The 15,453-nt window shown below is 53.8% G+C and overlaps 1 protein-coding gene across 3 annotated transcripts in view; it reads right to left on the reverse strand.

The window, feature by feature from the left end:
- EEIG1 (estrogen-induced osteoclastogenesis regulator 1) overlaps positions 1-15,453 on the reverse strand; it is a 36,887-nt gene that overhangs the window by 17,597 nt on the left and 3,837 nt on the right. The window lies entirely within an intron of this gene.

Below are 15,453 nucleotides of genomic sequence, written 5' to 3' on the forward strand. Positions count from 1 at the left end.
CTTCCCACCCCGCTCTGTACGCTGGGACTGAGCCCGTGAGAACAGCCAGCTCGAGGGAGGACACGAAGAGGTGGAAACGCCGGTGGGTGCAGGCAGAGAGGAGCAGGCCACACGAGAAGAGCCCGAGGCAAACAGGAGCCTGCGTCCCTCACGCCGCTCTTGCTGCCTGGCCCTGAGCACCGGCCACAGAGTTGGGAGGCTGCAACTCAGGCACAGGGTGAAGCCACAGGAGGAAGATGAGGAGGAGGAGGAGGAGGCTCCTCTCTGAGCACAGGAGCTGCTTCAGGTAGGGCTCGGGCTCCACAAGGCCCTCCGAGGAAGCCGAGCTTTGTCCCTTGAAGACAGCGGGTTCAAAGGGGCAGGGGAAGGAGGTGCGGGGGGCCTCTCGCGAGGCCCTGGGTACCAAGAGATCCTCCGCAGGCTGCACGGCGAGGTCTGATCCGGTTATCTGATCCGGTTAGAGCTCAGCCCCTGGCCCCCAGCCAATTACGTGCTCCAAGTAACGAGGCTGGGGGGAGGCACGGCGCTCCTGGCAGCTCTGAGCTAGGAAGTTTGCATACAGCTCTTCTCTCGGCACAGGACAAAGGAGCAAGGGCACCAAAAACCTCGTTTGCATTAGCAGGGAAAGGGAAGCTTCCCACCATCCGACCCGGGCACAGGAAAGCCGGAGAGACTGGTGGGAAGGGAAACGAGACCAGTCTTGGTATCGCCTGCTGCTGGGAAGGACGGAGCAGACCCCAGAGCGCAGCCCTGCAGCCCCTTCCACAACCCTGAGGTGAAAGTAATGGGACAGGATGCCAGGGAGCGGGTCCTGAGCCAGCAGGTCCCTGCCAGTCCTCGAAACTTTCCGTGGGACTTCAGTGTGTCGGCTAAAGGGAACAGCAGGGACCACAAACGTGGTAGGTGACAAGTAACTAAACCCTGTAATCCTCTGTAGTGTAGATCAGGGCTGGTCTTCCCTGGGTAAAAGGAGGGAAAACAGAAGGCCGCGATCCCTTCAGGGCGGTGAACTCCAACTCCTTGCTGGCAGTGGAAGTCATTGAAATACCAGACATCTAAGTGCCGAGAATACCTTTGAATTTGGGATTAATTCAAGATGAGGTCTGGTTCTCATTGCTCCACTCAGCTCAGTCCAACTCCTTCAGGCAGGAGAAGAGGAGATACATTTCCACAGGGATTAAAGAGGCTTTGCCCGTAATGAAATATTCACCAAACTAGCCAAGGTAAGTTTCAGACCTGAGGTGCCTTGAACCTGACATGGCGTAACTCAAATGACCTGGAGGAAGGAGAATTCAGACACAGAAGAGAAAAGCATTCAAGAGAATAGGATAATGCTTGCAAACCCACATGCTTCAGATCTGCAAGGATGGTGTACGGGACGCAGAAGACACCAGGCATGTCAGCAGCGTTACTCCTCTCCTGCTGGGCACGACAGCCCCTTGCTACGAGCACCGATCCCAGCACCATACCCCATGCCATGGGCGGCCAAGCTTTGGCACGGCGTGCTGTGGGCGGTGACGCCAGCTCCCTGCCTCACCCGTCCGATGTGCAGGAGCCCCTCCAGCACGCGAGTTTTCCTACTCGTGACTTCTCTTTGCATTACAAAGCAGCTCTGATTCAGCATCTGCTGGATGCAGCTAAGCCCAGCGGAGGCTAACGATTTAAAAATGGGGCAAAGAGTCCTGATTGGGAATAAAGAGCTGCTTCACGAGCTCTGCTAACAGACCTCCTGTTTCTTATTAACAAGATACGTCGGCCTTTCCACACTGCTGTGGGTAGCATGGCCCAGGCGATTAGGGGACGAGCAGAGGGTTTGGGGATGAGCAGCACCACGACCGACGTGCCTGCAGGTGCACACGGAGCTCGGGGCCTTGCGTGCCCGCAGAGGGGGCTGCACAGGATGGAACTGAGATAAAATTCAGAGCCGCTTTCCAGTCACAGTTTCACAATCATTCAGCAAGGACTTTCAACGTGTTTTTTTTTTTTGTCTTTTCAGAGTGGCTTTTCAGGGTGGGGGCTGGGGCCGTACCATCAGACAAGCAAGCAGCAGCATTGTTTCGAGCCAAACTGTAAAAAATTAGTTCCACATTTCCAAGAGACAGCATGGGGTGAAGCAATGGGCTTTGTCTATCCGCCTCCCAGCAAGTTATCATCAGGATGGTAATTAGAGAAGACTAAAATAGGAAGAAAGAGTGGACTCGGATGAGGAGCAGTTTTGCATTTAGCTCCAGAACACCCGGAGCGTGGTGAGGGATGCACAGAGAGGTGTTTCTTTCCATCCTAATCACAGGGCACCTAAAAGCAAAGCAGAAACTAACAGCTTTAGACCAAAAGTGTCTAATTTTAAGTCGTACTCTGTATTTGAAGCGCCAGAAATAGATTAGAGCAATGCCGAGCACTAGGTGCCAATTCAACGGGTCTTCAGAAGTTTTATTTTAAAAAAAGCTGTCCATAGCATTTTGCAAAAAAAAGCCTCCCAGAAGGCTGAATGCCTGCCAGGCTAAGCTTTGCCCTCTCCTGACTCGAGACTTACTCAAAGCTATGTAATTACTCTTGCAGATCTAAATATACCACCGCAGAATAAACCAACGCAGCCCTGCGCCAGCTTTTGTGAAAAGTGGACCTCCAAAGGGAGCCGCGAGCTCCTCGCCTGTCTCCAGCCCTGCGATGAGCCCGAAGGGACCGCATGCCGTGTCCCCTGGCACCGCCGTCCCCGTAGAGCAAAGGTGGACTGGGCAGGGAGCAGTGGGAAGATGTTTTGGCGTGGCAGGAACCTAACTTGTGGGAGCGATGCACAGCAGCAACCCGCTGGTTTATCTGCTTTTACGTCCCGTGCAGAGCTAACAGCGCGCTTGGTGAAAACCACAAACCTCTCTGGGCTCAGGTCTCACGCGCAGCCTTCCTGCAGCTCTGGAGGCAGGCGGAGGAAGGCACGACAAACAGATTTTATAGAAGAGATGTTTACCAACTGTGATTTTAGTGCCACGGACAGAGCAGCGCTGTTCCAGAAAGCCACGATGCTAACTGAGACTTTGCTAAAACAAGCACACGGGGAAACGCTTCTAGAAAAAGGCCACGTGTAGGGGCCACGCTACCCAGGACAAGCGTGGGTCTGTCCCACAAGGCAACCTAGCTATCGAAACACCACAACAGAGAGTAAAACTTCTATTTACAGCCTCAAAGCTGAGCTGTGCCCAACTGGGTGTGATGCTTTAACGCAACCCGCTGAAACAATTTTGCCCGGCTGACCCATTTACAAGAGCAGTTGCTTCGCTCTCACTTTGTGGCAGCGGCCATATGTAAGAGAGCTAAAAGTACGAAACATCCTAAAAAGCCTACAGGCTTACTGGGGGGGCAGAGACGACAAAAATAGCTTCCCAACGCCAAACACTGCAGCAGAGCGACGCATCTCAGTCTGGCGTTTCGTACACAGCAGCAGACGCGGGCAAACCTCGGGCTAAACAAGACGGTACAGAGATAAGTGCGCACAAAGAGCTGCTTATTCACATCCCCTCCTCCTCATTTACACGGAGGGTGAGGGCGAGCTCTCCTCTTTGTGATGCCCAGCCCGCACGCCCACGTCCCCCAGGCTCCCAGAGGTGGCTCTGGGCGAGCTCCCTCGAGCAGAACCAAGCCCTGCCGGCTCGCGGCAGGCAGCGCGCCCCGCTCCCCTCGCTGGTTCACCTCCTCACACGGCAGCGCGGCATCACTGAAGCTACGCCTCAATACCATCAGGCACAAAAGTGATAACAGTGTTTTAAGGAGGCCAACGAGGCCATCCCCAGCTCGGATTCATTTACAGTGCGGCTGACTGACAAACGGACTTTGAAGGGACCCCGGCACTCCTGCAGGGGGTCTTCTGGGGAGGAAGGTGGTGCAGGTACAAGGGCATTGCCTCATCACAGAGAAAGGAAAAAAAAACACCACAAAATCAGGTCAACAGATTGCATCTGAAGGGCAATGCCATGCGTCTCCTACAGCATTTCTTTCCACGTGTGTCTTGGCTCTGCTTTCAGCTGCAGACACACACCATTAGAACCAGAACGGTGTGGGTTGGAAGGACCCTAAAGCCCACCCAGCCCCAACCCTGCCACGGCAGGGACGCCACCCACCAGATCAGGTTGGCCATGGCCTCATCCAGCCTGGTCCTTAACACCTCCAGGGACGGGGCACCCACAGCCTCTCTGGGCAGCCTGTGCCGGTGCCTCACCACCCTCTGAGTAAAGAATTTCCTCCTAACATCTTACCTAAATCTACCTTCTTAGAGTTAAAAGCCATTCCCCCTTGCCCTGTCGTTATCTGACTGAGCAAAAAGTCACTCTCCTTTTTTGTAACCCCCTTTAAGTACTGAAAAGCTGCCGTGACATCCCCCTGGATCCCATCTCCCTGGAGCCTTCTCTTCTTCAGGCTGGACACCCCCAGCCCTCCCAGCTTCTTCATAGGAGAACCTGCAGAGGACTGCTGACATCCCCTTAGCTCGCGCAGTCTGGATCAATCCTGGGCTATGCCCTGGAGAAGACAGCTACTATTTTAACCTGGTTATCTACTGCACAGCTCTAACAGAAGAGACACCTTTGGTAAGGCCTGAAGAAACCACCTGAAAATCCCCCTCCCAAAGGGATTTGCTGAGAGCCAGGCCCGTAACCAGCAGCCACGGCACTGGGCTCCCAGCACACCGAGCTTTACACCACCCTCAAACACAGCGGTCCTGCTACAAACACAGGGCCTAATTGCTGCTTTACTGCATGGAAAATACAAAGGGAGGTGAAAATACGTATAATAGAAGGCGAGCCTTTACCTAGCCACTAGCTGGTTTAGATTTACAATCCAAAAGCTGTAGGTGGCCCCAAATAACGGCTTAGGAGCGGGCACTTCAGTGCAGCACGTATTATTAAAGCAAGCTGCATCGCCGTCCTTTTCTACCTGCTGCCAGGCACAGGTAAAAAGCAGAAGCAAGGAGGAGGCAGAAATCTGAGCCGGGTGCTGAGAGGTTCAGCTGAAACATATCCCAAGCAGGAGAGGTGAGAGAGAGACCATCTTCCTCGGGGAGCACGGTGCCGGACTGGGAAACGGCTGGATACAAAAATCGCACCAAAACCCAGGACAGCTTAACCTGGCGGTGTACGAGTGCTCTGTGGATATAAAAATTCAGTTACACGGAGGGGTTTTTGTCTCCCCTGACCAGAATGAAGGGAAAGGACAGCAGGCAGCCCTCCTCACGGCAGTTCCTCTGTTTTGCCCGGCTTACACCACGGAGCAGCACAAGTGCCAGCCCCGAGAGCCGGAGGGCTCCCCCCCGCCCCCAGCCCCGCGTTCTCCAGCCGCCAGGCGCTGCGTGTTGCACGGCGGGCAGCAGCAGCGGCGGCAAAGTGGCTCGGAGATGGACGATGCGCACTGCGTCACTACGAGAACTGAGGGAGTCTTTGTCGTTTGAAACAAGGCTTGTTCGGGTGTTTCGCTGCCAGTGTTTTAACCAGGGGTTCAGCGGGAAGGTCACTGCATCCACCAAGCAACAGATCAACTTCTGGGCTCCCAGCGGAGCCACTTCAAGGAACCACGGTACCAAAGGACCTACCCCCGACCCTGTACTTGCCCGTTCAGTTCTGCGCTCACACCCGAGGGGAAGCAAGGTGCCCACGGGCTCTCTAAAGGCCGGATTCGAGCACCAATGCCTTTGGAGTGAAGTCCTCACGTGAGCTGGAGGCAAATACAGCAGAAAGGACTAACAGCAACTGTACGGGAAAGACAAAGCTAACGGAAGCAGCTTCAGGCACAGGTGGGAAGTCAGGGAAAGGAGCTGCCGAGACCATCTCCCTGCGGGGACAGACGGCACCACGACGTGCGAGGTGGGTAAGGAAAGAGCTGGAGCAAAACCCAGGTGAGCGTGAAATCACAGCAGGATACAACGAGCGATTTCCAAGTTCCCCATCAAAATGAGCCGCTATCTGGTCGGCAAGCGATGGACTTTTTATGGCTTTAAGCTTATCTCCAGCAGGCTGTTTCCAAAGACACACGGCTTTTGAACTGCGCACTCTCGATAAAGGTGCACCGGGACGAGGCAGGGAGCAGCAATACCTCCTGCAGAACGGGGCAGCAGCCAACCACCAGCAGAAAACCCTCCAGCAGCAGCAGCATTCCTGCCCGGGCGTTAGCAGGTTGTTCTCAAGGCAGCACTTCAGTTGTGCCTGGCCTCCACGCACCCCAACGTGAAACCCCATGCGGGATGTCCCACAGGTGAGAGCCCTCCAGTGCATCATCTCCTGGACCCACCGTCCAGCTTATCCACGGCTTCTAAAACCTAGCACCAGGGCTTGTTTTTAGAGGGGAAAAAGAAATTCCAACTATTTCTTGCATCTAAATCTTCAAACCTTTGAACTCTTCCTTTCTGATGGCAGTTAACAAAAAGCAGCACGCAGCCGGCGATGGAACGCTACAGCACAAGTTGCATAAGGAAATAAAAATTGGGCCAAACGGAGGAAAAAAGTCACAGGATAATGAACCTTGAAGACAAGCTAAAGAACGAGTCAGATGAGTTTTGGAAGGGTGAGTGAGGGTGGAGCACGGCGAAGGCAGGGAGAAATGCTCTAACAGACACGGCCATCGAGCAGCGAGGATGCACACAGGGCACTTCAGCCAGGGGACACGTGGCACAGCCAGCTTTGAGGGGGCTGTATTTTGTTCTGTCCTCTTGAATCGGAGAAGAAAAGCTGGAGCAAGGACGAGAAGGGCCTGTAGCAGGAAATATCGTGCAACACACCTACTGTTACACGCTGTGCTTTAGCTGGAGCAGCCCGGAGCAGCACGCATCCGAGGGCTGCTCGCCACATCCCCAGCACACAAGTGCCTTCTGGTCAGCGGCCAGGGCCGTGCGCCAGGAGCAAAAACCCAAACTCTTAAGTGTAAAGGAAGGAATAGCTGGATGGGTGACTCAGTTACTGAAATACGAGTCTGTAACAACGCGCAGATCGAATGCGGGAAGACGCATTGGCTTTTTATAAAAAACCCGAGCACGCACTGAGTCACCACCCCGACTCCCACCTCTATTGTTCTGATAGACTCATTTGGAGCTGGATTAGCCCAGCGAGAGTCAGGTGCCAGGCTGCCAAATCCATCACCGGAGCTTTCTTATCGTAAGCAAACGCACGAGTATTCACAGAAAACACCAGGAACAGCTCTGCACTGCAGATTTCGCTTGGTCTGCCCAGGTCAGCCCTGAGCTCCGACGCTCAGCTTACTGCACAAGCCAGCAGGATTTGGGGGCGCAAGCAACCCCAGGGTGAAACCTCTGTGGGACTGGAGAGGAGAAAAGAAAGCCTCCCAAATCCCCCAGTACCCGTGTGCCCTTTGGACAAATCACAACAGAAATCTGCCTCGTAGTTCTAACAGATAAAGGAACCAAAGCTTCAGAAAACCCCACAGGTTTGCTCCGAACAGGCGCTTGCAAGGCGAAGGTAGATTACTTCACCGTCTCTCCGGGACACCACAAGTTTCTGTAACACCGAAGCTTGGGAAGCTTTTTGCTTGTGGCAGCCTGTAGATGTGAAATGAAGATTCACCGATTATCCGCTGCTGATATATTTATAAACTTGCTTCATCCCCTAAGTGTTAGCTGTCAATTTGAGAGATTCCAGCTTTGCCTTTTGCTGCCTAAATTTGGGCTCCTACTAAAGAAAGACAGCAACGTAAAATCCAGCAAGGAAAACTCTGGTAGTGTCCCTACCACGAGGGGTACAAGAGATGGCCACGACTCCGTGCTGCAAGAAAGCTGTGCTTGTGAACAGAGTGCTCTTATAAATAAAAAAGAAAGCCACCTTTCCAAGCAAAAAAACCAAGCCCCTCACACACACTGAGATGAAAAATCAAGACATGGGTCTTGGGATGGGATATTCCAGGGCTTTGCTGGGACAGCAAGTCTGGAAAAATGAGAACTCCAGAGGGAATCGCCACAAGACCAGGAACAAAATCCCCGCTACAAGCGACGTGCACTGAACAAATCTGTTGGCCTCCAAGGCAGATTTATGGCACAGGAAGCCATGCTGAAGCTCAGCTATTCAAGCTACGCGTTGTGCCAGTATCAGCCCCGTTTCAACCAGAAGACTTCGCCAGCGTAGCCGTACCAGAGAAGCCTTTGTAGTGTAAATTAACCTGCACACGAGGCCAAGTTCATTTCGGGAATAATTTCATTAATACCGCGTGATGTAACATCACTGCAATTTGGCTCGAGTGTGCTGAAGAGCTCTTCAGTAAATAAGCTGCCTGAAGTCAACCCCGGTGCTAAAAGTATGTTTAGTTACCCAAGAGGTAACACCCTGCTGTGCCCAGACATGCTCCGCTGTGAATCACCTCTACACAGTACACATTTCGTCAAAAACAATAAAATAGTCCAGGAAAACATCCCTTTGTGTGTGAAGACCAGCTTTTCCATCCCATCACGGATGTTTTATGACGGTTCGTTTATAAAGGCATTGTTCAGCAGCACGAACCAGGTCACTGCGTTTAAGGACAAGGCTTTAAGGACAAGGTACAGACGCGTTCTCACTGTACCTCAGGCCCTTCCGTCATTATTTGTTGCTGCTTTTCTGCAAGAAGGCTGCTCAGCAGAGGTCTGCGAATGACAGAAAGCTGCTGAATAAAGCCTGCTGCATCCCTGACTCGTCGCCATCCCGGTGGCAACAGGCTGGGAGTCTCAGCGCTGCCGGGCCCCGTTCTCCTTTCCCATCTTTTCCTCTTGCCTCGACTCCTGCGTGCGTCAGCCCCGGTGTCACGCTGTTTCAATACGCAGAGCCGGCAGAGAAGGACGAATTGCCTTTTGGCTAGATTTTATCAGTTTAACACAAATGGTGAGGTCAGAGGAGTGCCAGAGCCAGCACGGGGGGAGAGCAGGGGGACGGAGACGCAGCAGTCGGATCGGCTTCAGCTGCCCCAGACCCGCAGCTCCAGCTAAAAGCAGTTCTCTGGGACCGATACCCCGTGACGTAACGGCACGCTCACACTGCACTGACAGCACCCTAATCAGAGAAAGGTAATTACATAAATTACATCTCGGTTAAGAGCAGAACGAGGGAAAGTGCTGCACTTGGTGACACATCAGCCTGTGCTGGCTGTGCCACCGGGAGATGTTAGGCTAGGCTCTCGCTGCTCGCCTGCCAGGAGCGGGTTTTGGAGGATGAGAGTATTTACCTCCCCCGAGGCTGTCACCACCGGCAGTACTCAGACACATCTCCGCGATTCTCCTCTGCTGAGAGCCGCTGCAACCGGAGACGAGCAGGAATCCCTACTGGAGGGAAGGCAACACGCAGGTTTGTTTTGAAAGAGCAGTCACGCTCGCATGGCATTGCCGTAAACCTACGCCAGAAAGCAACCTTAAAGAGAACAGCGGCCAAACGGCGTACCATCAGCTACCCCCAGCACCACCAGCAGGGTATTTCACAAAGCTGGAAGCAAATGTAAAAACAGCTATAGGAAATCCACTGCCCCACAGCGCAGTGTTTCCCTGGGGCAAGGAGCACTGCAGGCTACTGAAGGCACACGATGAGCAGCTCTCGAAAGGAATTCAGCGTTTATGCAGATGCAACTGCCCGGCGTTACCAAAGTATGAAATAAAACCTAACAGGCCACTGGCAGAAGCCAGGAAGAGAGCTTCCCTACAGAGGGGCTGCTGCATGATGATCTGTACTGAGGCAGGCAGCCTGTCCCCAAAGGAGCCCGCGCTGCTCAGCCTGGAAGCAGGACATGAGCAGGACCCGGTACAGCCAGGCTACAGCAGTAAAAAAGCTCAGCCACTGCTTCGTGCCGGTGCGATGGAGCATTAAGAAACCTGAAAAGATTGCTGGATTATAAATAATATCCTACACTCCTGCCTCACAGTCAGCAACGTGCAGGCACAGTCTGCGTGATGATGGGAAGAACTAGCAGAAGAAACAGAAAAAGCATGGTGAAAGCCACTGAAAACCCTGGCATCACACCTAACCTCGCCTTTGCTTAGCATGAATAAAGCCTGAAAGAGTCTGATAGGAGGCTGGTGGCAGGGGGAATAAAACTCTAAGCCTGCTTTTTCCAGACAAGCCTTTCCTTCCCCTTCTCCCAGCCATCGGCACATCGCGATGAGCAATGTTATCCCCGAGGGACTGGAAACAGAAGTGACTGGGCAGAGAAGAGGGTAAGCAAACCCCCGGCAGCACTCGTTCTGCCTCTGGTTCTGCGGTGCTCACACTCCCAACTTGCACTTCAGGAGGAATGGGATCTCCAGCCGCAGGGCACGGTGTAGGCAGGCACGTGCCGGTCCCTTCCCCATGCGCCAGCCTCTGTTGATCATTAACCCAGTAGCCAGTAGTGATCAGCTCGCAGCAGTCACTTCCTAAAGTTTTATTCTGGAAGCAAAACGGAGGTGGCTACCCCAAACTGAAGCCCTGAGGCCGCGTCCCATTTACGGGATTTTCTCCTCCTGTGGGTTCCTTGCTCTGCTTTTCCATCGCGAAGCCAGACTGGAGTTTAATGCTTGATAAAAGGCCCTAAATGAGACCTCAAACTTCATTTTCTACATTTTGTACACTGAATGGCAAGAGAAGGGACTTGCCTCGTTTCAACTAACGCACAGCTCTGGGAAGCTGTAATCCCCAAAACGTTTTCTAGCTTTAGCAGGTTTCTTATTATTTTATAGAGCACGTTTTGGGGCTAGTTACCGACCACACGCAGGGCGATGGTTTCTGCAGCTCTCTAAAGCTGCATTACTAATTCATGCTGCAGCTTTCTGGTCCTTCCAGCACAGTAAATCCACGTGCTCTCTTCCTTCCTCCCACGTAAGCAACCTCGGTGCTTTCAGCCCCAACAGACAGCGTTCATTTCTTATTTAGCGTACAGCAATGGAAGTGTTTTTAGCTTCAGTCCCATCTCCTGCAACAACACGGGACCTCCTAGCACACGGCCTCCTCTCAGCAACGAAGTGTGATGAACTCAAAGGAAAGGCGTAATCCTGCTGCCCTGCCAGCCCACTTTGTCTGCAGGGAAAGCATCCGCTACAGAGACCATGTACGCTGTGGCTTATCTAGAATATCCTGTCTCTTCAGCACTTGCCTCCTCCCAAGCCTCCAGTCTCCATGCGCTTCCTGTTCGTTTTCCTCCTCATCCCCGTCCCCTTTCCTCTTATCTTTTCCTCATCTCAGCCTTATCAATGGAGCTACATTGGAGACTCACGAGAAGCACGTGAAAGTGACACCCGTGAAGATCAGCGCTCTCGAATCCCTCCGAACAATTCCCTTTCTTGCTCATCGGATTAAAAATACACCGAACAACAAGGCCGTTCATCCAGCGAACACAGGCACAACTGTTTGCCAGTGGGAAGAGCCTTTCAGACCCGGGCGCTAGGACGGCATGCTGAGTCCCGCTGCGTGGTACCAGAGCTCACGATGCCAAGTCAGGGTGCTGATGTGCATCGTGTCCCCCAGCAAGTGCACAAAGGCATCATGTGAACAACCTGCAAGAAAAAAAAAAACACCTCTCATCCTGCAGGTTGGGCAGCTGGTGCTAGGGGGGGGCGACACGCAGCCACCTGAAATAACACGGCACGGATTTCTGATATGAGCCTTTGGGCTGTCACAAAGGAAACAGCAGATCCAAACCTTGGTCCAGGATATTCCTAAAGGCTGCTGATTTATTATGTAAAGAGCTAGAGAATAATTCCTGACCCGTTTCAGAGACGGCTGCAGCCCCAGCTCTGACAGGGCAGGGCTGGCAGCGCACAGAGGATGCGGAACGTATCCTGTTTGAAAAGGGAGGCCACGCAGAGCCACATCCGTCTGTCCTCGCACGGAAGGAGACCTCGCAGAGCCCAGCGCAGGTGATGGTGCAAGAGCTCACCGCGCCGTTCCTGCGTGCTCCCGAGCGGACAGACGTGCCTTGCAGTGGAAGGGGTTTCTGATGTGAGGGAGAAGCCCGAGATCTCTCCTGAAATGCTAGCAGATGTAGCTCCCTGCAATAAAATAGTAAGAAATAAATCTGTGCCTGCCTCATTTATCTAGAAACTAGCACCAGCACAACTTGCTGTTGGCAGCTTACGGCCTATTAAAACACCAACAACCGTGCAGAGACCACAGGCTCCCGAAGGCGTGCACCAATTCCTCCCAAATACAGCTTCAAAGCTAGAGTCAACACCGACGGCAGCTAAAGAGCACAGAGGATAAACAGGCTGGAAGCCATTTAGGTTTCCCCCCGTATTTCAGAAATAAATATGGGGCTTAAGGGGAGCAGGGGGCACCCTCTGCTACCTGCCCTTGTCCTCGGCCAGAGCTGATTTAATTGCCACTCCGTAAATCCATCGGGCTGCAGGGCCCCAGCCCCGAGGAGCAACTCTCGGAGCCACGGGCTGCTCAGCTCGCGCAGGTAAGGCTGATCCTAAACGTTAGGTGTCGGGCACTGCCAGCTCCGAGGGGGAAACCTGAAAGCAGCCTGCACCCAAACGTTTACAGTCACAGAGCTCATGATTCTATGATTCTAAACCCCCTTTTTCTCATCTCTGCTGCCTGGTTTCCCTACGTTTGTTTCAGAAAACAAAGGGGTGCAGGTGTTACGCCTTAACTGTGCTGACCTAGGCTGGGTTTTACTGCAAGCCATTTCTAGAGGCTGCATCCAGACGCCTCTCCACCAACACTCCCAGCCCTTTCCTGAGGCTGCGGCCAAGAGCAGGAGGTTACCACGTGTAAGGCAAAGAAGCTGCTCCGGAGCGTTAACACTCGCTCTCTCGACCCATACATTTGGAATATGTTTACACACGGGGAAGGCCTACGTTTTCAGACACATTTGCAACAAGAGCACTTTAAAAGATTATCACAACACACGCTCTAGCAGCCCTCTCCTTTCGCCACTGCTGGTTTTCTTCCCCTCCTGGAGACGCTGACTCCAGAAGAAACCAGTCACCTCGCCTTTGTTTTAAGGCAGGCAGCGGTGAAGATTTACATCCCCGCTGGGCTGAATCAGTCCTGTAGTCGCTGGTGAGCCAAATGTAACGCTCTTCTGGCCAGAAGGAGCCAACGAGGGTAAACTTAGTTACCTGAAGGATCTCTAGCATCAGGCACGATGGCTATTTATGCGAGGACAGTGAATTAGTTGATTTCTGACTCGCACCACAGACAGCTGGATTTCAGAGGCGGTGCGACTTGCACCTGCCCTAAGAGAAGCTCCTGATTCACCAGTCAGTCAGGGCACCGCTTCTCCCGTTTCCTGATGTCCTACAGAAAGGAGCGTGGCCGTGCCTATGACTAAGACAATGATGCTTTACATCCCCCCGCAGCAGGGAAGCGGGCAGCTCTAGGACGCTACCACCCGAGGACGGCAGTTGCACAAACGCTGACCTTAATCCACGTGGAGCTGCCGGTACGAGCAGCCTGCCCCAGCATTTCCTCTGGCTGCCGGGGCGCAGCTTTACACGCACATGGAGCAGGAAGCGGCCTCTCACCCATACTCAATTACAAGCTGTAACAACGTTCTTGGTTCAAGCTACAGCACCGAAAAACTCGGAGGCCAGACCACCCTAACAGGCAGGGACGGCTCTTCCCAGATCATGACTGCTCCACTTAAGCCTCTGTACGAGCGGCTGCTGGGCTGCAGGAGGCCAAATCCAGTCTCTGGTCTGACTGGTGCCGCAGTGCCAGGACCAGAAAGCCAGGCTGAAACGCCAAACATGCTCGAGAGAGCGTGCTCCCTAAGGAAACAGCCTGAGGTGGACAGAACCACTGCCTGGGCTGGAAGTTGGGATTTTTTTTTTGCCTTCAGAAGATGACGTGGAAGGTGGGAAATGCCCTCAATGTCGTTAAGCTCTTGCAAAAGCCTTCCCACTGGAGTCAGCCAGGGGCTTTCAGAATACAATCCCTTCCTTTGAGTCCAGAAATACCAGAGTGAAACCGCTGGCAAGCTAACGGAACAAGGCAGGACGAGGTGTCGGGACTCCGTGGCTGACACCTGGCCTTCCCCCCCTTTACATCAGGCACCAGCGGCGCTCCTTGCCAGAAGTCAGTCAGCAGCGGGGGGAAGAGCAGCTGGCCGCCACTCGGCATTAACTGACACCGTAAGCAAGGGGGGCGTTAATCAACTCTTCCTCTGCTGTAATACCCGAAGACGTAAGCACACGAGCTCCCTGGGGCTGTGGCTTCAGGCCCTCGCTGGGACAGCCGTGCTCCTGGCCGACCCCGCAGCCACAGCCGCCCGCGAGCCGCTCGGACCCGATCCCTCGCCCCGCCGGACCCGAGCCCTCCCGGTGGGGCTGTTTCACCATCATCTGTCTAGGAACAGAGGTGCACACCCCCTCGGAAAGCTCCGACCCGGTGCACGACGCAGCAGCCCATCTGCTTCGCAGAGACGGTTGCCATGAGCACATCCCCGCGGCTCCGCGCCTGCTATTTTTAAAGCTACTTGGGAGGCAGCTGAACTCGCCGGCGGTTGGGCTATTTCGGTACCGGGATTAACAGCCTTCGAGGCACGGACCGGTACCACCCCGTGGGGAAACGGCACCTGCCCGGCCTACACCTGGCCCAGGCGCGCTTCCAGAAGACCGACTTCCAGAATCCAGCAGCGGCAGGGCCACAGACCGCGGGGGTCTGCCAAGCGGAGCGCTGTAAGCTGAAGCTGGTCTTATCCTCAGAAGACCTGCCAGAACATAAGGAGACGATTTTACAAACAGAGGAGGAGGAGGAGGGAAGGGTGAAGGGAAATTTACGGCTGCAGCTCGAGTCACTGAGATACCCGCGGTCTAACGTGAGGCCTTAACCCAGCAGGCGTGGAAAGAGGGCACCTGCCTGTGAGGAAAAATAGAAAAAACGCAAAAACGAGAGACGGATCCTCAAGGCAATGTGCTGGCAGGACCTGGACCTCTTCCAGAGTGCCCTCAATTCCTAAGAGGGTATTTCTGAAGGCACTTCAGCCAGGTTCCCCTCAGGGACCCCAGGGGACTCAGGACCAAGGCGCCCTGCCCACAGGTCACTTGAACCTGCTGCCGCCCGGCAGCTCCAGGCTCACCACAGACGTACACCCGCTTTCAGGTTACCCGCTGAGAACACCCTGAAAAACCTCGGTCCCTGGAGAACCTTATCTTCCCAGACAACCCTCTCTGTTCCTCGTCATAAGTCGCTTAATTGAGGAAAAAAGAAAACCCAACTTGGCGCATCCTACACCTACTCCTGCCCCCTCCGTTCACAGACTGAATGGCGTGGGACAGACACCTCGTCCAGATCAACTCTCTGAAACCACACAGACACCAGGAGCTCCTGGTCTGCTCGGTCACAGCTGCACACCTTTTTTTATTGCCACAGACCAAAGAGGCCCAAAGGGACTGCAGGGCACACACCTACACTTGTACCCAAGCGGTTCATCGCAAGATGACCCGACAGAACTCCACTCCAAACACAATCATTTTTGGAAGTGGCTGATTTCAGACAAACAACCACAGGATCCTTCCCCAGATCC

Source organism: Anser cygnoides, chromosome 20, assembly GCF_040182565.1.
Source record: "Anser cygnoides isolate HZ-2024a breed goose chromosome 20, Taihu_goose_T2T_genome, whole genome shotgun sequence".
Taxonomy (NCBI): Eukaryota; Metazoa; Chordata; class Aves; order Anseriformes; family Anatidae; genus Anser; species Anser cygnoides.